Below are 25,883 nucleotides of genomic sequence, written 5' to 3'. Positions count from 1 at the left end.
ACGACACTGTGCGCTGTCCCTCGACTTTCTTTGCTTCTGTGGAAGGGCTTCCTAAAAGGGTAGGGCACCGGCCAAAGGCTCATAGAGCTAAAAGAGCGCAGAGCCCCCTCTTCTTTCGGGGGCTCTCTGGTCCAGGTGCCCCAGAATTGATAGGGTTATGCGGGAGAACTCAACACTGCTGAAGATGGAGAACCGTTACCCCTCAAAATACACAAAAACCTCGGCCGCTTTTGGCAGCAGCCTTTTCTGCCCATGACCTCATGCTTTAAGCTCCCATATAGCCTTCCCCCGCCCTGTCCACACCCGGCGCCCGAGTGGGGGTGGGGGTGGGGGACAGTGGCGAAGGTCCGGGGAGCGGGAGCACCTTATTTATGCTGCCCGAAGATTTGGGGGAACGGGCGCAACGATTTTCCCATAGTGAAAAACGCATGGTTTATCTCTCTCCGGAGCAAAAAGCACTCGCTGTCTTGTGGGACCTCAACGAGAGAGATGCCCCCTACCCGGCTCGAGGTGGTCTGTACCACCCAACCATCTTTGGTTTACGTTTCCTTGAACCCGTGAAGCCTCCTGGAAAGGCTGGCGTCCCGGGATGGACCGAAAGGCTGGCTGCGCCTTTGAGGGACCAGGGGGCTGTCCGGCCCTCGCCCCGCTGGCGCCGCCGAGGTTTGAACCCTTGGCTCGCCTTTCAGCCCGCGCCCTGCCCCCTGCTCGCAGCTGCTCTCGGCTCGGGTGCAGCGGTTTCCCCCGCAGAGGAGGAGGAGGAGACTGAGCGAGGAGCGGCTCCCGGCTCGGGTTTCCGCACCAATGCCGAGCAGCCCCGGGCGGCCGGCCCTCCTCCCCGGCACCACGTTCCACAGTCATGGCGCACGAGGAGGGGCGAGCGCGCGCCGCGGCGGCACCCGCGCCCCCTCCCCTCCCCTCCGCCGCCCGGTTCCGGCCCCTCTCCTAGGCAACCTCCCTCCCCGGCCTGCTGCGCCGCGGAGATGGAGACCCCTCCCCAGAGGGCTGCCGTTCCAGCGCCGACTGCAGCACCCCCTCCCCGCCCCCATAGGGGCGGAGGGATGGGAGCCGCGCGCTTCGCGAACCTCCAGCCCCTTCCCGGGAGCCTCAGCCCCATCAAGGCCGGGTGCAGTGGTGGGTAGGCGCAGACCGTCTCCTCGCAGCCCACCCAGACCTTGGCATCTCTGCAACGCCTTAAAAAATAAACAGAAAACCCAAACCCCAGCCGTTAGATTGCAAAGCGCGTTACAATAACCGGGACGGCTACGCAGGAAACAATCCTGCACTGGTCCGGGTCTCGAGCTGCAGCTCCCCGGCCACGCCGCCTTTTCCCGGGCCTCGATTTTCCGGCCTCGTCGGAGACCCTGCCACACCCCGGGGCTGACAGGTCCCGCGCGGGGCAGCAACTTGGTCCGCGCCCCCTGCCCCATCCTAGTCCAGAGTCTCGCCAGCCTACAAAAGGTGCAACCTCACGCACAAGCAGAGCACACATAATAAGGTCGACAGCGCACCGCCGGGGAGGCTGCGAACAATGCGCCGGGCGGCCCGCGCCCGCCAGAGCGCGGCGCCCCGGGGGACAGGGGGCGCGGGCGGGGGCCGCGGCGGAGGACCCGCCGGCCGAGGCGCTGGACACCTTACTTCCTGCTTCCCCGCCCGCGGCCAGACCCAGCTCTGCGGAGGGATATCTCTCCCTCTTCTGTCCCTCTCTCTCCCTTCCCCCGCCCACCCTCCTTTTTGCTTCTGCTTCCCCCCCTCCACCACCCCACCCCGCCTTTCTCCTTTTGCAAGAAAATAATTTGACAGTCGATTTGCTGACAGGGGAGGAATTTGCATCCTGGATTAAAAAAAAAAAAAAAAAAGGCCGAGAGGAGCTTGGGAACGGTTGCTAGGGGTGGGTAATGGGTGGAAAAAGGGGGGCGCCGGGGAGCGGATAAGGAGGGTTAAGGGAGGGGGCGAGGGTGGGAAGCAATGCAAAAGGTAAGGCCAGGTTACCACGGCTCGGCCCCGAGTGGGCTGCGGCCGGGGGAGGGGCGAGAGATACATATGTATTTCTGTCTCCCTAGCACACCCCCTTCCCTCTAAGCGATGGCTGAGAGGCGGTGCATGCAGATGGGGAGTAAGTTTCCTGAAGGGGAGGGTGGATGCACGCGCGCGGCCCCGCGCTGCAAATTTCCACCGGGGAGGGAGAGTGGCTGGATGCGGAGAGTTTGGAGTTGCTTGCGGCGGAGGGCAGGAAGGGGAGCAGGGCCGGGAAAGGGGGCTGGCGGGCGCTATATCTGGGAGTAAGTTTCCAGGATCGGGAGAGCCTGCACGCTTGCTCGCTAGTAAGTTTCTGGCCGGGGAGGGCGCGTGGGGAGGAGGAGAGGGAGGGGTGCATGTATACAGAAGGGGGGAGGGGGGAGCAGATTTCCTGCGGGGAGGCTGAATGCATATGGAGAGTAGATTTCCTGAAGGGAGGGTGGAGGCGTAGACGGACCGAGTAAGTTTCTTGCTGGGGTGGTGGCGGAGCTGCTGGGCTGGTGCTTTGGAAACCCAGCGCTTCCTACCCGGGGTGGGGAAGCACGCTGTTGGGTGGCGGGTGGGGGGGTGGGGGGGCGAAGGGCCAGGCTCCCTGCTGGGGAGAGGGGCTTGCATCTGGGGAGTATGTTTCCTGGCGGAGCGATATTTGTTTACAGGCTGCGGGCAGTACTGTAAGTGAGTTGCGCTTCGAGAAGGCGGCTCTGACATAAATTAATGTTGAAATTACTCCATCAGCTCTGCTCGCCCCTCATCTCAGCCCCCAAGCGAAGACTGGTCTTCTTGTCGGATTGCCCATGCACTTGTTGCAGAAACAGCCAAGGTAGGCAAGAAGCTTATTAAGTTACATTAAAAAAAAAATTAGTTGGGGGATGCTCCGTGAGAGGACAGGGGAAGGGGAGGAAAAAGTGGGGGGACGGATTAGGAGACGTCTCCCCCCACTTTTTTACTTTCAGTATGTTCGCAGGGCCTTCTCTCTGCTTCCCTTCTTCCCTCTCCCCTCTCTGCGATGCACAGCATCCCGGCAAAGGGGGAGGGGTGAGGTGGGCGCTGTAATTGGCAGCCCCAGCTTAAAGGGTGATGGTGGTGGTGAAGCTTGCAATTGAAGGTTGTGCTGTTATAAGGCCTTCATTCTTCCAGCCAAGAAACCGCAGGACTCTAGGGATGTGCTTTTTGGGGTTTTTGACATGATGCATATGTGTATGTATACGCTTCTGTGGGCTTTTCGGGGGCTGGGTACTCCCCAGAAGTTAAAGTGGCCACCCAGATGGGAGAAATGTATAAGGGAGTAAACCTACCCCTTCACTCTCCAACTTCAGTTCGTGGGGGCTGGAAAGTTACTGCTGGTGGTCTAAAGAAATAGATATTTAAAAAACAGCACAAAACCACCCATTCACTGGCAGAGGCCAAGAGCACCTGGCGGGCAGCCTCTGGCCGGCACTGGGCTGGAGCATGTGCGCCTGCCATCCTTAGGTTAAAAGAAAATGACTTCTGGTTCCTCCGTGTGCCTTCGACTGGCCCGTTAGAGCCAGCTTTGTGGAAACTCTTCCCCACGCTAGACGCGGCTTTGGCAAGTGAACGTGCTGAAGCGGGTTGCTAACAGCATGGCCCCGGCTGTCTCGTGAAGTGCATGAAGTGATGCTTAGGAATGACGGATCCAGGGATGGCTGAAGAGTTCTTTAAAAAATGCCGGCTGTTTGCACTTTTTAGCAGGCCATAGAGCAGAGCTTTAAGAAAGGAGTTCTACATTGTCCTAACTGGTACCAACCTCCTGCATCACTTACTGTCTCAGGAAAGCAGTCTGGTGATGGAAAAGGTGGTTTTGGTGCTCAGTGGAAGGATAACAAGGAGGAGTAGTCAGCGCTTAACTAGTTAACCTGCCCTCTTTGCTTCTCTGTGCCTCTTTTCCTGGTCCTCAGCCTACTGGTTTCTGCAGATGAGTTGTAGGTCTTTGGCTGTCAGGTACCTTTATTATGCTGGGAGCTTTATTTATTTCCTTATTTTTCTTTAACTGAAGTATAATTGACTTACAGCATTGTATTAGTTTTAGCTGAATAACATAGCAATTCAGTATTTTTATATATTATGAAATGATCACCACCATAAATATGCTAGGAATTTTAACTTGGTCAGGATAATTTTAGCATCAGGGATTCAAACCAAGGCATGTTTAGAAGAGTCAGGGAGTAAACAGTAGGCAATGTGGTTAACTAAAGTTGGTTAAGCTTTCTGCAGTTCTATAGACAAGCTCAATACTAGCAGGGAAAAAAAAATCTGTTTTAAAAAAATGAGCTCTGTACATGTTACTGATGGAGAGTTTTTTGTTTTTTTTTTCTTTCCTTCCTGTCATCAGATTTCCAGATTGAAAATTTGATATTTGGCAGCTTGAGAGTTGAGTTAGTTGGGAATTAAATATTATTGCCACTTATCAAGTGTTCCTAACTAGGCATTCGTTCAACAAATTAGCTATTATTTTTCCCCTGCTGAAAATCTGAGTCTGGTTGATGTATATGCTGGGAAGGTAAACAAAATCTTTATGTGTGTTTATCCCAGGGAAGGGGAATTATTTACATGTCTACCCTTGAAGCCAAGAGCAGTCATTCAGTTTTTTTTTTTTTTTTAATTTATGAGATTTATTTTATTGTCTTGCTTTGGCCATTAATCAAGTCACAGGAGCTTTTTTTCCCTCTTCTGCTGAGAATGTTCTTGTGGTAATAAAGGTTTGAAGGCCCATGAATCATAATTCATTCTTTTAAAAATATTGTCAGGATTTGATTTATAGGAATTGATACAGGCAGTGACACACCTCTTTGGGCTCCGCCCTTTTAGGCATGTCCATTTTCGCCAAAGAATTGTTTAAGAAGCCTGCTTGACATCTCAAAAAAAAGCGTTTCCCTTCTGCTTTATGAGCACTGAGAAGATTAATTTTGCGGGTTCCATAGTAAGCATGGGTCTTTTCACAGCTTGGTAAGCAGGCTTCCACATAGCAGGCATGTGTTAATATCACATAGCGTTTATGTGAGCTTGCTGTGAAAACAGTTGTTCTATGAACTGTGTGGAAAGTACTCAGTTTTGCCTCTTTTAACCCACTTGGGCCTGTGGTTTTTGTTGAGGTAGGAGCTTTCATTGTAAAAGAGGCGATAGTCTGTAGTGTTCTTTGCTGCTTATATAATAAAATATGTGGTCACAGAAACAAGACTTACTTAAAATTCTTTTTCTCCTGCTCTGATGGGTGGCTTGGTCCTAAGAATCAAAAGCATCGGTTTTTTTGGGGGAAGTGTGAGAATTCTCTGTAAAACTGATTAATCAGGAAATGGTAAAATTGTCTTGTGTTCAGCACTGGCTCAGTTTACAGTATTTGTAAAATGACAAGAACTTTTAAGGTGGTTTGATTCTTAGGCCAGGAGGACAGGGTCACTGGAAAGAAAAGTGGGAAGGTTATCAGCATCTAACCATTTCTGGGCTTCAGAATTTTTATCTTTAAAATGCATGGTTTGATCAGTGAGTTACATCCGTCTCTGAAATTCTGTGACTCGGTCTTGTGGAGAGAAGTCTCAAGAGATCTCCACAGTCCGTCTCTTCCTGGGCCAACGGCCAGATTGCCTCATGGACTTGGGCGAGTTGATTAACTTCTCTTTTTGTCTTCTCCTGGAGAGAGTGGATTTATACCTTGGCATTCCAAAAAGGACTCTTGAGTGGCCTGGTAATCTTGACTGTCAAATGCAAGGAAATACTTTGTCTTAGGGGGAAAAAAGTGCTGGGGGCGGTTGGGGGGGGAAGTGCATGGTTGAGTCCCAATTATATGTGCTAATAAAGAGTGGGGCATATAATCCCAGACATCAAAAATAATTTCAGTTCATCTTGGAAGTTTTCCCCTCCAGCCAACTGGTTCACCTGCCTAATTATGCCTGGTCAAATCTAAGGTTAATTGAGCTGTTATTCCCAGGCAGCAGGGGGAGGTAATCCTGGGAGGAGTGGGAGACCAGAACACCCAGTGTGGCTTTACCCACTTTCTGTGGAGAATTCACAAGTGGGTAATTGGGATTGGTCATGTATTTGTGATAAGGTTCATAATAATGATACTGTATTACTGTCACTTCTGCAATAACGTATATTTTACCACGGGCACTTTTGGGGGAAAAGCTCTTGATGTTTTTATTGACTTTGAGCATTGACATGAGAAGTAAGGATCCAGACAAGTGGTTCAGACCTCAGGCAGTAGAGACTGGTGTTGACTGTCCTGCTCTAAAAACAGTTGAATTCAGCTCATTTTATTTCTGACCTCATGAAACTGATTTAGGGAGGAGAATCAGCTGGAATCTTGTGGATTAATAGTATTTCTGAATTTGCATGTCAGAGGGGAACCAATGAAATAAAGGGGAGACTAAAACTTAGTTGATTTCTTTTGTGGGGAGGGAGAGACTAGAACAACTGGAGATATTGGTGTGTTTTTCAGCTAGGGTGCTGTGGCATATTAAAGAATAATATAGTCCTGGTTATGTAAGTTTGATTCCATGGCTCTTAATAAACTTTTCTTCTGGGTTAAAGAAAATACACAAGAAAAAACTTCTGGGATTTTTTCTAAAAATGTTTAAGTTCTCAAGGCAGCTGCTTGTAGGGACTTCTGGTAAATTTGAGTTTACTGAAGAAACATGATTTTTGCTTTTTCCTCATGGAAGATAAGCTGGGGATGACTGGGATATACTGAGCTATTGGTTTAGTAACACTTAAAAATTTTTTTTCGATAGAGAGGAAGGGGAAAAAGAACCTGTGCGCTTAAATGGCTGGAGGTTAACAGTTATTTTCATGCTGTAACCGGATCTGGTTTATTCATGGGTACGTTTGGCAGCTCCTTATTGAGCACCTACTGTTTCCTAAGCACTGTGTCACTGCTCTGGGTATATACTGATAATTGAAAGAGACATTATCATCTTCCTCTACGCATCCCCTACCCTCCCACTTATTCTGCAGTCCAGAGGGGAGGCAGACATATAAAGAAATATATCTTGCAAAATGCCATAAATGCTCAGATGAAACCACAGAGGGCAGTGACCTGGACTTACTTAAAGGAGCCTCAAAAAGCCTCTCTGGGGATTGGGAGTGGAGGAAGACAGGGAGCATCAGGCAGAGCGAGGAAGTCTATGTGGAAGAACTTGGTGCGGGGGTGGGGGTGGGACTAGGAAGAGGCAAGGTGGATAAGGGGGAGGGGGAGAGGGCGTTTGAGGTGATCCTGCAGAATTCCAGGCCTTGGAAAGGTTTGGGTTTCATTGAAGGGCAGTGGGAAGTCACTGAAAGTTTGTAATGGGAAGTGACATCCCCTAACTTATGTTTAAAGGGGATGGTATTGGTCGAAAGGGCAGGTGTGGAATTAAGGAGTGCAGTAAAAGGCACTTGGAGCCTGCCAGGTTGGGGAGGTGACAGGAGTTGAATGCAGGGGAGCAGGTAGGTGTGAGACACACATTAAAGGTAGAATGGGCAGGGTTTGCTGATGGATCTGGTGGAGGGTGAGGAGGAGGAATCCAATGAGGAGGTTTCTGATGGGGGCAGTTTCGTAGACACAGGTGGTGCTCTCTGCTGAGATGAGGGCAAGGGAGAGTCCCAGGGAGGAGACTCAAGCGATTTCACTTTGGGCACTGCCAAGTGTGAGATGCCTGTTAGATTCAAGATGGAGATGGTAAGCTTGCAGTCTGTTATAGCATCCAGCCCCAGAGGAATGGCCAGGAAGGAGATCAAACTGTGTGAACCATCAGCCAAAGGGTGGTACTTAAATCCAGGAGACTGGATGAGGTGCTCTAAGGAGTCTATTGAGAGAGAAAAAAGGTTGTGTGTGTGTATGTGTGTGTGTGTGTGTGTGTGTGTGTGTGTTTGGGCCAGGAGTGTGTTAAATGTTTCATGATTTTAAGGCCAGAAACGTCACCACTATATTTGGCAAAATGGAAGCCACTGGCAACTTTGCAAAGAACAGTTTTGAGTGGAGCAATGGATTCGGTGGGAGCAAAATTGGAGGAGGTTGGGAGGGGAATAGGAGGTGAAGAACCCCGGAATAGCATGTGTAGACAACTTTGGGGCAAAGTTTGACTGTGAAAGAGGGGCAGAGAAATGGAGGGGAAGCTGGGAGGATGTGCATGTAGAGGGAAGGGTTTGCAGGTGCTGCTGGTCTTTGTGAAATGATGGGAAAGATCGGGGAAAGGAAGGGATTGATCTTGAGCAATGGGTGGGGTCAGCCTGAGCCAAAGTCCTTGAGAAAGTCTGTGGGGAAGATCTGGCCTTGGAGGGAGGAGGGAGGGACACTTCCTTCATGATGTCTGGGAGGGAAGATCCAGAAAGAGTGAAGATGGCAGTGAGGGAAAGCTGAACAGCTGCGGGGGCAGCTACGTGCTCTGTCTCTCCAGGCTGAGGTCCCACTCCCCTTGGGCAGGGCTTTTGGGGTAGGCCTTTGACACCAGCCAGAGACGACAACGGTTAAGACTGCATCAGAAAATTGTACTGCATTTTTTTCTGAACATTTGACTGCATTATGGAGCAGTACAGAGGAAAGACAGGATTCTTTCTCTTGGGGAAAAGAGTCTTCAGTTAAAGTAATGTGAGCTTTGTGTTAGACTGATTTGAAAACTATGATTGGGAAAAGACATCTGAGCTTTGCAAAAGTTGGTGGGCACTGGTGTCATACGTTTGGAGCGAGAAAAAATAAAAGGCGCAAGGGCTATTTCTTCTTCAGGCGGCCTTGAGCAAAAATTTGCCATAAACTGCACCGGTGGCCCCATTGATGGGTCTGTCTGGCAGGTGAGTTCGTGAGGAGAGAGTCAGCAGATCTGGGTTGGGGGTCCAGCCCCGTCGTGTGGCTCTGGACAAGTCAGCCTCCGAGTCTGTCTCCGCATCTGTAAAAAGAAGGTGATACCATCTGCCGCCTCTTCTGTGAGAGTTGTGAGGATGGAATCAGATAATGTACCCAAAGTGCGATGTAAACTGTAAGCGGTGTGGCACACGGGCGGCAGCGAGGTGCGGTGATCTTCAGCCGGATCTCTTTTTAGATGTGAAACCTGACAACCAATGAACAACTTCCCTCGGTTCTCCAAAGCTTCTGCTGAACCACTCCCCCAATCCCCCCAACCCTCCTGCTCCTGGTGCACCGTGTCCACTCTCACTCTTGCTCCCTGCTGGGAGCCGCTTTCTGTTTGGGGTTTTCAAGTCCTCTGTGATTTCTTTCAGTGAAACTGCTCTTACTGCTGGAAAGCTGGCATCAGCAGGGCTGGCTGTGAAATGCCAGTCTTTATAGGTTCATGGTCTGATTCCATATATAGAATTTGAGACCTGCCCACTCAAAGGGCCAAAGGAACTTGTTTTGTGAACTTGGTACAGGGGAACCTTGAACCCCCGGAAGAACGCCAACAGTGGTGCAGTGGTCTTAGCAGTGATTCAGCCACCTTCTGAATTTGTTTTGCAAATGAGGACTGTTCCATAAAGCTGAGTCTACCTGAAACCAGTCCTTAGCTCTCAGTCTTACTATGTATGCTGGAAAGTCATTTCTAGTTTTAAAGAGTAACTGGTGCTTCTTACTAATCGGACCCCTGGCCTCTGCCTCAGAGGTTGAGGCTTTATTTATTTATTTTAGAATTAATTTTTACTATGAAAACACTTTAACACACACAAAAGCAGACAGACTAGTATAATGAACTCCACTGTACCCATCTCCTAGATTCAGAAGTTAGTGAGATTTTGCACACCTGTGGATAAGGGGACTTCTTCCTGTATTTGTAAAATAAACACGAGTTGTCAGTTATGAGAGATCAGTAGAACCGATATCAGTTTGGTTTCATAGAGAGGGAAAATAATCAACGAGAAATCAGAGAGAGAGAGGAAATGGATGATGTCATTGTAATAACTAGTGTTTACCTAGCATGTTATAGGTCCAGAGCCTCTTAGGCATGTCTTATTTTTAACTGTCTTGCAGCAACCATAGAAGGTAGCTTTTACTTTAATTTTACAGCTGAGGAAAGTGAGGCTAAAGAAGTAGAATTGAAAAAAATATAAAGTGATTAACCCAGAGTCACATGTCCAGCCAGCATCCAAAGCCTTAGTTTAATGCCAGAATTTGAATGGCCTCCAAATTTTGTGTACCCTCAAACAGATAATGCTATATAGTATTCAATAAAAGGTGTGGTACAGAATAAATGCTAAGGATCCTGGAAACGAAGAATATCCTCTGGGAATTTGGGAGTTAGAACTCCAAGGACCTTAGCTGGAAATATTCAGATGACTTAAGCATGTTTTGGGCATTACATTTTTCAAAAAATTCAGTCGTCTGGCTCGTGCTATAGCACACAGCTTTAAGCCTGCTTTGTGATGAAAGCCAAAAAACTTGACTTTAACAGATCTAGTGGCTATTCTTCATCAGCTTCCTACTTTCAGCCCTGGCCCCTCTATGGGGCCCCTCCGTGGTCATTTCTATAATAGAGATCTTGGCCTTCAGTCTGCAGGCTCTGCCTTTGAACAGCTGGACCTGGAGCAGGTTGCTACCTGGGGAGGCTTCCTGAGGGCCCCTAGGGTTTCTTTGTCTTAACAGAGGCTGTAACAGAGGCTGCCCTGAGAGCCTCTCCTCATCTTTGGGAAACCACCTTCAGTCCCACTTCTTTGAAAGCTTTTTAAAAAAAGAAAAGAAAAAAATAATGGAGTCAATACCCAAGGAGTTTTAATAGGAGGGTTGTTTGAGTCCCCTCTGTTGTCATCACAATGGGAGATACCCAGCTCCCTTAAAATTCAACTGAAGGCTACCCATAATGAGCTGATTTTCAAGTGCTGGGACGTGTCCACTTCTGTTTTTTAATTGGGGGAACACACGTGAGCTGAGGGGTTTTCAAGGGGAGCAGGTAAGGACATTTGGAGGCCTCTTTCCTTTTGAAGGGTCTGAGCTTCTTTAGAGACCAGCATGGAATTCAGACAATTTCACTGTACAGCTTCTCATTCCTGAAGTCTTTCTTGAGGGCTCCGTGTGCCTGGTCCTGGGCCAGACTGTGGGGTGGGCTGCGGGGGTTTAGGGGGTATACCCTTGGGCCCCTGCAGCCCTTGGGTTGCAGGACTGTTATCATCTTGACCACTGGGTGTGTCTTTCACTTCTTCTAGACTGCCCTGGGGAGGCCAGAACTGGGTCACCACTCAATTCTGCACCCCCAGCACCTAGCACAGAGCCTGGCGCTGGTTAGTACAGTACAGTGTAAATGCTTCCAGCTGCTTTGTTGCTTCGGTTTTCCCTCTCTGGTTCTCTCCCCATCGACTCTTGGTGGAGGGAGAAATCCCGGCCTCTATGCCACCAGGGTCAGCTCCTGCAGCCGCTGAAGGAGACCAGACCAGAGAAATGTTTGCTTCCCCCTTGCCTTTCTGGCCTGGCAGGCTTTAGTGGGATGGTTTAACTGAGCTCTCGAATGCAAATGTGGCCCCATCCCCCCATCTCTTTTAATAAGTGACATTTTGTTAAATCAGTTATTCAAGGCCTTATCTATATTTCTGTCTGTGCTGGCTTAGTCAAAATAGGAAAGAGTGAATATTAGATTTCTTCACTCTACGTAAGATTTCTGATAGGGGAGGGGTGCTGTGTCCTTGAAGAAGTAAACGCTGCCTGCAGAAAAAATGTGGAGGGCTTTGACTTGTAGCGAATGCTGTTTTTCAGCAGCTGTGATTTTTCCATTTTTCTTTTTCTTTCTGTTTTGATTAGTGGAACTCATTGTGCTCCGGGGTTGGGATTGCGGTGGGGGAGGGCGCGGAGGGAGCGACATTTACTGGGAGAGCTGGAGTTGGGGAGGAGGAAGGAGAGAGAAGGGATTTATTGAATATATATGTCTACTTCTGCTATGATAAAGCAGCAGGCATGTAAAAATGCAACGGGGAAATCATTATTGTGGTAATGTAGGCAGAGCTCCGCTTTCTCATTAAGGGAGCTTAGCCCACGTGGAGGAGGGGGCTGCCGGGCTGCTTTGAGAGTTGGGGTGTTCAATAATAGCAGAAACTCAGGGGATTGTCCCCATCCCCCCCACCCCCTCCAGCTGCTTTCTCCTTTTCTTTCTCAATCAGTTTGTAACCTTTTCCAAGCGGCTTGTTGGATTTCACGGTCTCCGTCCTTACCCCTGCCACCCCAAAATGCTGTGAGGACTGTTTAATTTTTAAAGTTAGAGGGAATTAAAATAAATTTTCTCCTGGGAACTTGAGGAGATTTTTGGCAACTGTGTTGTGAGTCAGAGACTGGATTATATTCCTTGCATGGGGGGGAGCATCGTGAAGAGCCAATTGAGAGGCTCAGGAATTGCATATGCCATGGGGAACCCAAGTGAGGGTTCCACGACGCTTTAGGAGCGGTAGCTATTGCTTATAGAGAGCTTACAGTGTGTCTGGCTTATAGTGTACCCTGTGCTTATAGAGAGCTGACCGTGTAGAGTGTCAGGCATTTCATCTGCACAGTTGTAAGAGGCAGACACGATGCCTACTTTACACTCAAAGAAACTGAGGCTCAGTAACTCATTTAAGGACATTCAGGGGCTATGTTGCCCAACTGGTCTCCAGACCCAGGACTGACTCCAAAGACTGGCTCCTGATCTCTAGGACATGCTGCCTTTAAAATTTGGCCGTCACCGTCCTTGTACAGGCCTCTAGATTCTAGGAATTTGGGGAAAATAGAGCCACCACGGGGCATGCTGATGACTGGTGAGGGTAAAGTGCTCAGGGCGATCATGAGAGCTGGTGCCCTCCTGGACAGAGCTGGCATTCTAAGAAAAGTCAAGTTAGGGGCTCACGTCTTTGTGAGCTCCCCTCCCCCGCCCAACAATACCTGCCAGGCTATGGTCCCTTTGCTGATAACTCACTTGTTCATCAGGCATTTATTGATTATCTCCCATGTGCTGGGATTGTTCCAGTGGCTGGTGTACCAGAACAAGTAAGAGAAGGTGCTCAAAGTCTAGTGGAGGACTGTTAGAAGAACGTATATAGAACATAGAAGTATGATGATACACAGTGATGCCTCCCTAGAAAAAGACGAAACTTCAGAAATAGTAAGTAGGAGGGAAGTCTTCAGAGAGAGGTGGTATGTCGGTGGGTTGTGTGGGTTCAGGGGGTGCTTACAGCTAGACAAGGGGGAGGGGACAGCTGATAGCCTGATTAGTATAGGAAACCACATACAGTGTGGCCTCACTGCAGTACCACTTCTATTTCAAGGCTTACCCATCTAACTTCATTTTACATCACCCTTAGTTGAATGCTCTAGAACTGTGCCGTCCAGCATTGTCGCCATTAGCTATTTGTGTCCAGTTAAATTTAAATTAATTTAAAAATAAATAAAATTTAAAATTCAGTTCCCCAGTTGCACTAGCCGTATGTCAAGTGCTCGCTGGCCACTCACGGCTAGTGACTGCCATATTGGAAAACATCGATGTAGGACATTTCCACTAGTGGAGAAGTTCTGTCAAGAGAGTGCTGTCAAACTGTGTTCTGAGGCTTTTTCTGGCATGGAATGTTCTTTCCATTGCCCCTCACCTGGCTCACTCCCACTGCCTCCCGAGGCATTCCCTAAACACCCCAGATGGGCAGGACTTCCGTCTCCCTGTCCGTCTGGATTGCAGTGCTCCCCTCGTGTATTTATCTCCCCAGCATGACTTTCAGCTTCTTAAAGGCATGAACTGGGCCTTGTTCATCTGTATCATGTCTTGCTTATCACTGTATACCTAGCCCCCAGCTGGGGCCTGGCACATAGGAAGTTAATGACTTTGCAGGTGAAGAGGCTGGAGGAATAAGCAAAGGATTGGGCAGGGGGGACTCGGTGCCATGGTCTAGAGCTTGATCTTGACCCTGTCGGCAGTGGAGAAATCACTGAAGGATTTGGGGTGTGTGTGGAATGGGGCCACATCAGATTTATGTATTAGAAAAATTACCCTGAGAGGTGTGGAGGACAGGCTGGCTCTGCTGAGCCCACAGGCTGAGAGAGAGCAGTTAGGAAAACGTCAGAAGCGCAGAGGTAAGAGGGCTAAGGGTCTGGACTTCTGGGCTGTGGCAGTAATGTTGAAGGAATAGCATCGCCATCTTGCCAAGTCAGGGCCTTCTACCATTTCTTTCTCCATTTTATTTATTTTTAAAGTTGTTTTTTTTTTTAATTTTTGTATGTGGACAATTTTTGAAGTCTTTGTTGAATTTGTTACAGGGTTGTTTCTGTTTTATGTTTTAGTTTTTTGGCCATGGGTGGGATCTTAGCTCTCTGACCAGGGATTGAACCCACACCCCCTGCATTGAAAGGCAAAGTCTTAACCCCTGGACCACTAGAGAAGTGGGTCTCTCTCCATTTTAGATGCTCTTTTCTATTTCTAAGGGAAACTGCAAGAAGAATTCTTCTTCTGGGTCCTTGCACCCCTTTTGCTTTTGAGGCCCCCTGCCATGTACTGGGACCCTCCCCACCCCCGTCCTCTTTCCTCCTCCTCTGCCGCCCTATGCCCGTCTATTCGTGTCCCTCCAGGGAACGTCTCACTCTGGGTCATCCCAAGCCTCAGTTTGTGATAAAATCCGAGTAGGAGTGCAGGGCACAGAGGCTGGGATTTCAGCCTTCTGTTTTTTCTGACTCGTGCCAGGTTCTGCTCTGAGGACACTTTTGGGGGCTTAAATTGCAGAAGCCTGTGTAGAGAGTTTTGAAAAGGAGCCTGGGATGTAACTGAGATCAATCCAGTCTCTGAGATAGTTAAGAGGGAACCAGGATGGTGGGCTTTAGAGAAGCATGAGAGGATTCTTTTCTTTGAGTAGATGAGACTGTATACTCTGGCCGTGGTGACCTCATGTTGTGCACGTTTGGGGGCAGGATGCATTTCAGAGTGTAACAGCTCCCTAATAAGTGCAAATACACGCCACCAGTTTACATATATTACCTCACTTAAGCCTCAAAGCAACTCTATGAGAAAGGCGCTATCATCCCTATCCTACAAGTGAGGGAATGGAGGTACCAAGGGATGTAGTGACTGGGCCTGAACATGCTCTCAGCTCTGCCCCAATTGTTCTACATGATTTTGGGGGATGGTTGGTGGACAGACCTTTGACCAGAGCTGGAGTGGTGTTCATGACCTTGGGAAAGTCACTTCACCTTCCTTAACCTCCATTTACTGAGATAGTCACATCTACTTGGTAGGGCCATTGGGAAGATTAATGGCAGAATATATGTAAAAATCAGCACCTCAGCAGCCAGAGGGTAACCTGTATTTGTGGCATAGAAGTCCACAGTCTAGGCTCGTCCCTCTTCTCTGATCAGAATGTCATGGCTCAGATTGCAAATGTTCTCCTGATTGTAGGCCTGGAGAAGACATGATTCAGGGATTTCTCTGGTGGTCCAGTGGTTAAGACTCCAAGCTTCCGTTGCAGGGGGCATGTGTTCGATTGCTAGTTGGGGAACTAAGATCCTGCATCCTGCAAAAAAAAAAAAGATGATTCAAGGCTTTGTTAGAGCTAAGACTTTTTCACAGAAATTGTGTAGATGGTAAATGAAAAGAGTTCATAAGACTTTGTTTTGGAGAAGGAGGCTGTAAATAGTACATAGTGATCATAGGGAATTCAGAAAATATCGGCAGGTCTAAGGAAGAAAATTTAAAAGCAGAGACATTACTTTGCCAACTAAGGTCCATCTAGTCAAGGCTATGGTTTTTCCTGTGGTCATGTATGGCTGTGAGAGTTGGACTGTGAAGAAAGCTGATCCCCGAAGAATTGATGCTTTTGAACCGTGGTGCTGGAGAAGACTCTTGAGAGTCCCTTGGACTGCAAGGAGATCCAACCAGTCCATTCTAAAGGAGATCGGTCCTGGGTGTTCATTGGAAGGACTGGTGCTAAAGCTGAAACTGCAATACTTTGGCCACCTCATGCGACGAGTTGACTCACTGGAAAAGACTCTGATGCTGGGAAAGGTTGGGGGCGGGAGGAGAAGGGGACGACAGAGAATGAGATAGCTGGATGGTATCATCGACTTGATGGACATGAGTTTGAGTGAACTCCAGGAGTTGGTGATAGACAGGGAGGCCTGGCGTGCTGTGATTCATGGGGTCGCGGAGAGTCGGACACGACTGAGCGACTGAACTGAACTGAAGGAAGAAAATAAAAATTGTTGTTAAGTTCTCTTTAACTCGTTCTTATTAACATTTTAGTAATTTCCATCCAGTATTTTTTTTTTTTTTGAGTGTAGTCTAGTGACTAAGAGTATATTAATAGTATGAGTTCTTAATGTAAGTTCAAACCCAGACTGCCTGGGTTTGAATTCAGGGTCCTTCAGTTACTGGAAATAATAACAACTTGTTAGGACTGGTTGAGATGAGATGAGATGATATGTGTAATACATTTGGGGCTGTGCCTGGCAGAGAGTAAATTCTCAGGAAGCATTAGCTCTGATATTGTGCTTTAAAAGTAGTGTTGGGGCTATTTTGCATATGCTTTAATATCTAGCTCATTAAATATTCTTGGGAAACGCTTTTATTCTGAAATGCTTGGTTAGTGTCCTCTTATTTGCATTCTGTGTTCAATATGTATTTATGTAGCACATACTGTGTACCAGGCATTGGGTCCCCTGAATTAACTAGTCATTTTTATGAGAGATTTAGCCTACTTCTCATTTGTTATTATGTATTATTAATATTGTTTATTATATTATTAATTTATCATTTATTATACAATGAATAGTGCTTTGATGAACATAGATCATGGAACATAGATATACATAGATCTTTGATCACCTCTTGGATTGTTTTCTTTGGCTAAATTTCTGGAAAGGAGAATTACTTTGTTAAAGAGAGTGGGTGTTTTTTAAGGTTCTTGATAATATTTCCTAATTGTTCTTCACACAGTTATAAAATTAGTTTTCATTCCTACTATCAGCATACGAGAGTATGCTGCATCCCCTCCACCTTAATATTACTGTTTTTCAAAAAATGATCTTTCTTGTGTAACATGAATTATTCTGTAAACAATATGCATTCCTGCTCTGGGGCTCAATTTTTTCCTTGCTGCAAAGTAGAGTACAACTGCCTCTTGCTTGATGACTGTTACTTGTTAATTTAGCAGGCTCTTTGGATTTCTGTTATGGAAGACCAAACAGATGACCCGAATTATTCTCAGAAGTGAAGTGAGAATTTCCTCATGCTTATTGAGAAGAACCTAGGTGTGCTCTCTCTCACCAAACCTAGCATGAGTGAGCAGTCATTCCGTGCCCAGGACACAGGATGTGTCAAATAGTTGGTCAGTAGACAAGCATTCTTAGAATAAATGTTGCTAATAATTGACTGCAGAAATACAGAATCTTGGTCCAATTTTCTAGGAATTTGTTCTTTTTAAATCTTTATAAGAAAATGAAGGCTACTTTTACCCCCTGCAAGTATAAGAAACTACTGTCTAGTGTTATATGAAACTAGATATTGAGGGAAAAAGTTGTTCTACTGAAAATGCCACAAAGTATGAAGAAAATGAAAACCAGTCCTCATTCCATCATCTAGGTGGAACCTCTGTTTTAAAAAGTGGTGCTTTTTTCCTAGTTTTTTTTTTTTTTTCAATAGATATACCTTTGCACAGTTGAATGCTTTGTCTGTGATTTTGTATTTTTTTTTTGAAGAATCTACCCTGGAGTGATCATTTCACCATTTTCTGGGCAATGCAAGCTCTTTAGAACACTTTGATTCTTATACCTTCTTTATAGTCCTTTTGAAATCTTGTTGTGATTTTAATTCTCCTAAGAATTTTATCCTATAAATTATTGTAGTGTAATATAAAACATAATTAAAATATAAAATAAATACATTTATATTTTAAAAATAAAATAAATACATTTATATAAATATAAAATAAATATATTTATATTCAAATATAAATTTAGGTCAAATAGATACATTTTTATATATATTTAAATTAAATATATAAATATTTTATTTATAAAATTATAATAAGAATTTAATCCCGTAAGACATTGTTTTTAAAAATCAACAGTGTTTTAGATTAATTCACATATTTCCTCTTTTTGGTGTTCTTCATTTCTCCCTGTAAAAACATATACATGCTTTCCTTGCAGATTAATTTTCTTTTCTTTGGAGAACTCCCCCTTGTTGTGTGTGTGTGCGTGTGCATGCTGGTGTCACAATTCTCTCAGTTTTTGCTTGCCTGAAAATGTCATTTTCACCTTTATATTTGGAGGATATTTTCACCAGGTTTAGAATTAGTCCTTTTAAGATATCATTCCATTGTTTTCTGCCTTCATTTCTGTTAAAATGTCATCTGTCAGTTTTATTGTGATTCCTTTGAAATTAACATACCCCCCCCCCCCCCCCGCCACCCCACTTTGACACTATGTTTTTAGCAGTTTTACTATGATGTGCATAAAAGTATGGTACTCTTTGTATGTGAGTCCTATGGAGTTTGGAGAGCTTCTAGAATTCATGGGCTGGTGTTTTTTTTTTTGGTCAGTTTTAGGAAGGTCTTGGGCAGTTCTTCGAATATTACTTTGCCCCCACTATTCCTCTCATCTTCTTAGACCTCTGTACATGCGTTAGACCATTCCCTGGTATCCTGAATATCCCATGAGCTTGTTTTTGTTTTTTCTGTGCTATAATATGAATATTTTTTCCTACTGTTCTATCTTCCAATTCACCCACTATCTCTTCTATTGTTTCTCTTTGGCTATAAAACTCATCTGTTTGCTTCTTAAGTTTGTTTTTATTGTCAGAAATACTTGATTTATGATAAAATATATCTTTATTTTTAATGATTGTATTTTTCTCTTGGTTTGGGCCTTTTCCTGACATGCTTGGTCATTTTTGTCTGAATGTTGGGCATTTTACATGGAAAATATAGAAGCTCAGGCTGTATCACCTTGATTCATTTAACCTTGGTATTTCTGATTTGCCCTTACTTGTAAGGTGGGTATTTATTAGGGTCCCTTTTTCTTCATAGGCCCTGATCTCCAGATTTGGTCTCCCTGCCCCTGTGAAACTACTAAAATCTCTATGTACCTTTTAAGTCTTTTAATAACTTTTTCTTTTTTAAAAAATTAATTAGGCTACGTCAGGTCTTACTGCGTCATGCGGGATCTTTCTTTACGGTGCATGGACTCTCTAGCTGTGGCATGTGGGCTTTCTAGTTATGACACATAGCTGAAACCAACCCCCTACCTGCCCCTGGGGCTCAGTAATTGTGGCTCAGAGCTTAGTTGCTCCGTGGCATGTGGGATCTTAGTTCCTAGACCCGGTACTGAACCTGTGCCCTCTGAATTGCAAGGTGGATTCTTAACCACTGGACCCCTATTAATAGCTTGTTGTTGCTAGTTTCCCAGAGTCTAGCCTTGTTCACACATTGGGTTAGGTGTCAGCCAACACCTTGAGGGGAAACTGCTGCTGAATATTGGGCTCACTTATGTGGGTTCTTTTTGTCTGGGATCTTGGCCTCTGAAATCCTGGCTATTGTCATGGCCCTGAACTCCAGTTTCTGTCTTCTCAGTTCAGGGAGGAAGCTGCTGCAAGCTTTAATTTGCTGCCTTCTCTTTCACCTTAATGTTCCTTCTACCAAATCGGCAAATGTCCTAAGGGGAAGCATTAGTACTAATATACATCTCAGAAGCTTCCCTTTCCTCTAAGAGCTTGGCTTAAGTCCTAACTGCCTCGTTGTACTCCTATGCCACACCAGCAAACAGTTATTATTATTGTTATTGTTTTGAATTTTATTTACCTTTCATGGTTGTTCTATACAGGACAGTTTACTGGCAGTTATGTCATAACAGAGGCTTCTCAGGTGGCTCAGTGGTAAAGAATCCACCTGCCAGTGCAAGAGAAAAGGAGATGCAGGTTCCATCGCTGTATCAGGAAGATCCCCTGGAAGAGGAAATGGCAACCCACTCCAGTATTCTTGTCTGGGAAATCCCGTGGACAGAGGAGCTGGCGGGCTACAGTCCATGGGGTCGCAGAGTCAAACACGACCGGGTGGCTGAGCATGCACACAGACATGTCGTAATAGCTGAAAGCAAAGGCTAATTTCTGTATCCTTTATTATTTGACATTATGAGTATTTTCCATGTCTTTAAAAAAAATCTTCATTAGGTGATTTTTAATATCTGCCCAGAACCCCTTCTTACAGGTTTTATAATCTGCTTGACCATTCTATTGTCAGATACTTAGGTCATTTCCCATTAAGCTCTTATATAAGAAATGGTGCAATCTCTGTGTAGTACTGTATTACTATTTTAAAAGTATGGAATGGGAATGATCAGAGTTGAAAATATTTATCAGTATTGATTGTTTTCATGCATATGTCAGGTACGGAAATAAAACTGTAGTCTTTTTCTCTCTCAGATGTTTTAGAAAGAAGCTATCCTTTTTTAAAAAAGGTGTTTTTCCTTCCTTCTCTTTTTTGACCGTGCTGCACTGCTTGTGGGATCTTAGTTCCCCTACCCGGGATTGAACCCAGGCCCTTGGCAGTGAAAGTGTGGAGTCCTAACCACTGGATAGCCAGGGAAGTCCCTTCTTTAAAAAATATTCCTGTAATGATTACCATATGCCAACATTCTTTTACATGCGATTCTCCAGGCAAGAGTACTGGAGTGGGTTGCCATTTCCTTCTCCATTTAATATAAACGTTAATTTTCCTAATAGCCCTAGGACCATAATGGAACTAATAATGATGAGTAATCTGGGGCAAGAGAGGATAGGTAGCTCAGTTCAGAAGATGACTGGTCCAGGGCCACCCACTCCTCAGTGGCAGAGCTGGACTGTGCATTCTGGCTCTAGAGCTGGTGCTTTTAGCCACCACACTGTGCCACCCTGAGCTAATTGTTGTAATTTATTATTTCCTTTCTACGAACGTTGGCCTTTTCCAGGGCTTCCCCAGCCTTTTCTTAATTAGGCATGTATTTTTTTCTCCCGTGTGGCAGCTGGGGGATGAATGTGAATGTGGGCAGAGTTTGGGGAAGGAGGTGCGATGGACAGAAGTGACTCCTGCAACTGGGGCTTTGTGGTGGCCGCTCACTTTGTAGATCGGCCAGTTGAGGTTGCCGAGTGGCCTGTAGTGAATCTTTTGGGGATCTGGTGTGGATTCAATGACAAGGGAGTCTCTTTTTTTACAATTAATTAATTATTTTATTTTTGGCTGTGCTGGATCTTCGTTGCTGTGCGTGAGCTTTCTCTAGTTGTTGCAAGCATGGGCTACTCTCTAGTTGTGATGTGTGGACTTCTCACTGCAGTGGCTTTTCTTGTTGCAGAGCACGGGCTCCCGAGTTGTGGCACACAGGCTTTGTTGCTCCGTGGCATGTGGGATCTTCCCAGATCAGGGACTGAATGCAGTCCAAACGCAGTGTCCCCTGCAGTGGCAGGTGGATTCTTAACCATTGAGCCTCCAGGGAAGTCCCTACAGGGGGGGTTTCTGCTTCCACCTGATGGGCTAGTACTTGCTGGGCCTTTGCAGTTTAAAGAGTAAGGGTGAAGGACTCTGTCTCTTCCTTCCCTGAATATCAGGATATAGAGTAAAGACCTATAAACAGTGGGCTCCCGACTGATGGGAATGTCAGGGCAGCCACAGGGCAGCAGGGATTGGAAAACTTAAGCACTGGTGCTGTGAACTTAATAAACTGGATGGAGTAGATGAAGAATAAGGGACCTTAGGAGCAGCTGGACTCCTGTTCGTTTGTCTTTAAGCCTCTCTTTGGAACTTCGTGTCCATTCCCACGTGTATCTTCTTTCTTCTTGTCTCTCTCTGTTTGTCATTGTGTTTTCCTGGTCCCATTCCCCTCCCTCACCCTCTGACTCTCCTTCCCTTTGGGTCTAATATTGATGTGAGGGAGAGGTAGGTGTGGGGTTTGCTGTTTTTTTTAGAGTGGTTTGAGTTTATAACTTGCAGTGATTAATCAGAGAGGGCTTTGCAGGAGAGATGTGTTTACTAAATATATTCAAGCAGGTCACCAGGAAGGAATGACAGAGTAACAGAGAATTGAAGGGGCTCTGTCCCTCCCCTGCTCATAACCTTCAGTGGCCCCCACCTCAGTCAGTGAAAGCCGAAGTCCTCATGATGGTCTGGTGACACCCTGCCCCCCCCGACCCCCACTTTTGTGACGGGATGTTCTATGTTCTCTGCCTGCCCACTCACTCCAGCAATGACTCTCTGACTATTCCTTGGACGCACCCTCCATGTTCCTGCCTCAGGGCCTTTGCCCAGGCTGCCCTCGCTGCTTGGATGGCTCTTCCAAAACCTGGATACCCATCTGCGTTGCTCACTGTCTCCTCCTCCAGCCTTCACTCAGATGTCTCTCTTTACTGAGGTCTTCCTCACCGCTGAAGTCTCCATCGTCTTTATTTCCTTGACTTTTTCTTTTATCCCCAGGCTCTTTAACCTTCTAGCATTCCATAGAGTTTGTTGTTGTTGTGTAGTCGCTCAATCGTGCAGACTCTTTGCAACCCCATGGACTGCAGGGCCCCTCTCCCCCTCCCCCATTCCCCTCCCCTCCCCCAAGCCCTTCCCCCTCCCCCCCCCACCTCCCTGGCTCCTCTGTCGATGGAATTCCCCAGACAAGAATACTGGAGTAGGTTGCCATTTCCTTCTCCAGGAGATCTCCCTGACCCAGGAATCAAACCCGCGTCTCCTACACGGCAGGCGGATTCTTTACCACTGAGCCACCCAGGAAGCCCTCTGTATTGTTTACCTGCTAAGTATCTTTATTGCCTCTCTCCTCCCTCCTAGAATATGAGCCCCCTAGAAGCCAAGGATCTTTGTGTGTGCGTTCCCTGCAGTATCCTAAGCACCCCGAGTCATGCCAGGCACATAGTAGGCCTCATAGGTGTATGTTGAATGCTGGGTTGTTGTCAGGGGGCGGGTCCTCTGTGGAGCCCCCAACTCAAGAGATTTTCATCACATCTTAGGATCTGGAAAGTCTCTTTGCCTGTAGGAATTTTTTTTAATTAAGATTTTTATCATTGTCATCCCCTTCCCCCTTCCAGTTCATTTAAGACTGTTATGAAACAAAACTCATTATGCTTCAAAATCTGACAGAGCTCAGACCCCGAGGAAAGTGAGAGGAGGCGGAGGCAGCTCCCTGCCTGTCCCCTCTCCTTGGTTTTTTCTGGGTGGTTGGTTCACTTAGGATGTCCCAAAGCCCACAGAGTCGAGGGGAGCAGGGGTCCCAGACCTCCCAGGGTGCATCCGAGGGAGAGTGTGTAGTCAGCCAGAGAGGGGACGCCTGCCTTCCTGTAGTGAAGGCTTTTCGCCAGTCACCAGTACCCAGGGCGGAAGGAAGAAGGAGGCAGGCTGGAGAGCAGAAGAGCGAGAAGGGAAAGTGAGGTGTGTTTTTTTGTTCAGTTCGGTTGGAGGAGTGACGTTGTAGGGAGAAATGAGGAGTGTGGTCCTCCTTGAGTGACTGTTAGTTTTCACTTCAAGTGATGGGCGGATGGCATTCATTTGCTCATCCATAGCCATGGAGAGGCCGCTAGGATACAGATGGGCTAGAAGGAAGAAGGGTCTGTGGGCCTGGGCTGGAGTCACCTCTCCCATCACTACTCAGAGGCCGCGGGGTGGGTGGTCCCTGGGGACCTCGGGTGAACCCAGTGGCTCAGAGCCAGCGTGCTGAACTTCTCCTGGATCTGTGGGTCTTTGGGAAGTGGGAAGGCTCGCTGGCAATAATTCATGTGTGTGGATGGGAGGGAAGAGGATGTCGTGGTTGATGAGGAAGTGGCTTCGGCTCCTCCCAGCGTTCTTTCCTAAACATTTTCCTAAATGAATCCATCCTCAGGCTTTTCAGAGTCAGGGCAGGCCTGTCCTCTGACTTCAGGAGGGCAAGGGTTTGCTGTAGGCCTTAGAGCTTTGTTCAGCTCTGAATCTCCTTGTGAGTTTTGGTTTTTCTATACGAAAAAAGGACGAGAGCTTAGGGAGTAAGTTGTCCGATAGGGACAGGCCAGTTATACGAAGTTATTGACAGACTCTCAGCACACTGTGAGATGTGGAGATATGGTGACGCATGCCTGCGGGGAGCTTCTGCCCTCCAGACCAGGGGTTTCACTCTCTGCCACCCTCTCTGCCCCAATCTTAGCATCTCATCAGCTAATAAAGTGACAACACCAACTGATTTGAGTTTCACCACCTTTCATTTCCTCTCTCCTGTCTTCTGGTTCTGGGGCCATAATAAGCCACTAGCCAAATGATCAGCCATGAATAATCAACCCTACAGAACTAAAAATACAGGGTTGCGTTATAATGCAGATGTACTGATAAATTAAGGGGGAAATAGTTGAGTCTACAGTTGTTTGCTGATGTGTTGTCCCAACCAGAAGTTACGTAGGAAATAAATGATTTCAACCTAGTAGGTCCTGGGCATGTAGCTGACTTATTTAGAATGAAGGCTCTGCGGAGGCCAGAATCCTGCTTTGAGCCCATGTGGGGATTATGGCAGCATCTTGACTGGTTGTCCAGACTTGACTCCTATTTCTGACCTTAGATGGCCTGCCAACCCCTTGCCAGCTGTCTCTCACTGTAGCTCGATGGGTGACTTAGTGTGATCTGTCTTCAAGGCATTTCTCCTACTGAGGATGTCAGGGGTCCCTCCCCTTCTTTTTTGTAATGTAAAAGGAGATATTTCCAAAACAAAAAGAACATATCTCGCATTTGCTAGGCATTGGTGGCTGTTTCCTCCTGTGGCTCGGTGCTAAAGAATCTGCCTGCAGTGCAGGAGCCACAAGAGGGGTTTGATTCTTGGGTCAGGAAGATACCTTGGAGGGGGCAAGGCAACCCACTCCAGTATACTTGCCTGGAGAATCCCATGGTCAGAGGAGCCTGGCAGGCTGCAGTCCATGGGGTCGCAAAGAGTCTGAACCGATAGGACTGAAGTGACTTAGCATTCAGGCATTGGTGCCCTGGGTCAATAAGATCTTCATTCTTATGTATTAGCTCTGCTGCTGCTGCTGCTGCTGCTAAGTCACTTCAGTCGTGTCCGACTCTGTGTGACCCCATAGACGGAAGCCCACCAGGCTCCCCCGTCCCTGGGATTCTCCAGGCAAGAACACTGGAGTGGGTTGCCATTTCCTTCTCCAATGTGTGAAAGTGGAAAGTGAAAAGTGAAAGTGAAGTCGCTTAGTCGTGTCCGACCCTTAGCGACCCCACGGACTGCAGCCTACCAGGCTCCTCCATCCATGGGATTTTCTAGGCAAGAGTACTGGAGTGGCTTGCCATTGCCTTCTCCGATGTATTAGCTCTACTTAGTCTTATTGGAAATGAAGAATTCAATAAAAATGATTGAATCCTCACTATATGCAGAATACGAGGCTAAACATTAGATCGAGAATTGGCAGTTTTTCTATAAAAAGCCAGAGAGTTAATATTTTGGCTCGGTGGGCCATGTCTCTGTCCTGGGTACTCTACTCCCCGCCGTAGCATAAAAACAGCCACAGACAACACACAGATGGGTGGGTGACTGTGCTCCCTGCAAACTGTACTTGCAGAACCAGGTGGTGGGACTTAGCAGCAGACCACAGTTGCTGACCCCTGGTCTGACCCTTTTGACCCCTTTGTTGGAGACAGAGCTATGAACAAACCCGACATCAACATGACCCTCGTGGCGCTTTCATTCCCTTGGGAATAATTCTTTGCTATTGTTAATAGCATTGCTTTGGAAACACACCTGTTACAAATAGTTGACAAATAGATTTGGGGGGAGCATTGGAAGCCTAAGTAACTTTACTGAAGAAAGTTTCCAGTGAACACTCAGTTCTATTTATATTATTTACGTGTGTGGGGGGTCTGGGCGGGGGTGGGGCGGGTACTGTGTGTCCTTAATTTGGTAGACACTATTTTTGAGTTGCTCTTTTCCCCACTTAACATAATTTTGCATGCATGTTTCTATGTATTGGTCCAGATTG

The 25,883-nt window shown here is 46.7% G+C and overlaps 1 protein-coding gene across 13 annotated transcripts in view; it reads left to right on the top strand.

Annotated features, from left to right (window-relative positions):
* The first annotated feature begins 1,858 nt into the window (after positions 1-1,858).
* Positions 1,859-25,883, top strand: part of TRERF1 (transcriptional regulating factor 1) — a 213,584-nt gene continuing 189,559 nt past the window's right edge. For 4 of the 13 annotated variants that reach the window (XM_055406357.2, XM_055406362.2, XM_055406352.2 and 1 more), the window contains exons 1-2: positions 2,145-2,324; positions 2,755-2,839. The gene's annotated coding sequence lies outside the window, so the exon portion shown is untranslated. Of the gene's footprint in view, positions 1,892-2,066; positions 2,117-2,144; positions 2,325-2,433; positions 2,480-2,754; positions 2,840-25,883 lie in introns of those variants that run through there. The other 9 variants (XM_055406363.2, XM_055406361.2, XM_055406365.2 and 6 more) reach the window with 7 other exon arrangements.

Source organism: Moschus berezovskii, chromosome 23 (genome assembly GCF_049115385.1).
Source record: "Moschus berezovskii isolate FMDL1 chromosome 23, NW_MosBer_1.0, whole genome shotgun sequence".
NCBI lineage: Eukaryota > Metazoa > Chordata > Mammalia > Artiodactyla > Moschidae > Moschus > Moschus berezovskii.
The sequence above is the reverse complement of the archived record's forward strand: the minus strand, read 5'-3'. Positions and strand labels throughout refer to the sequence as shown.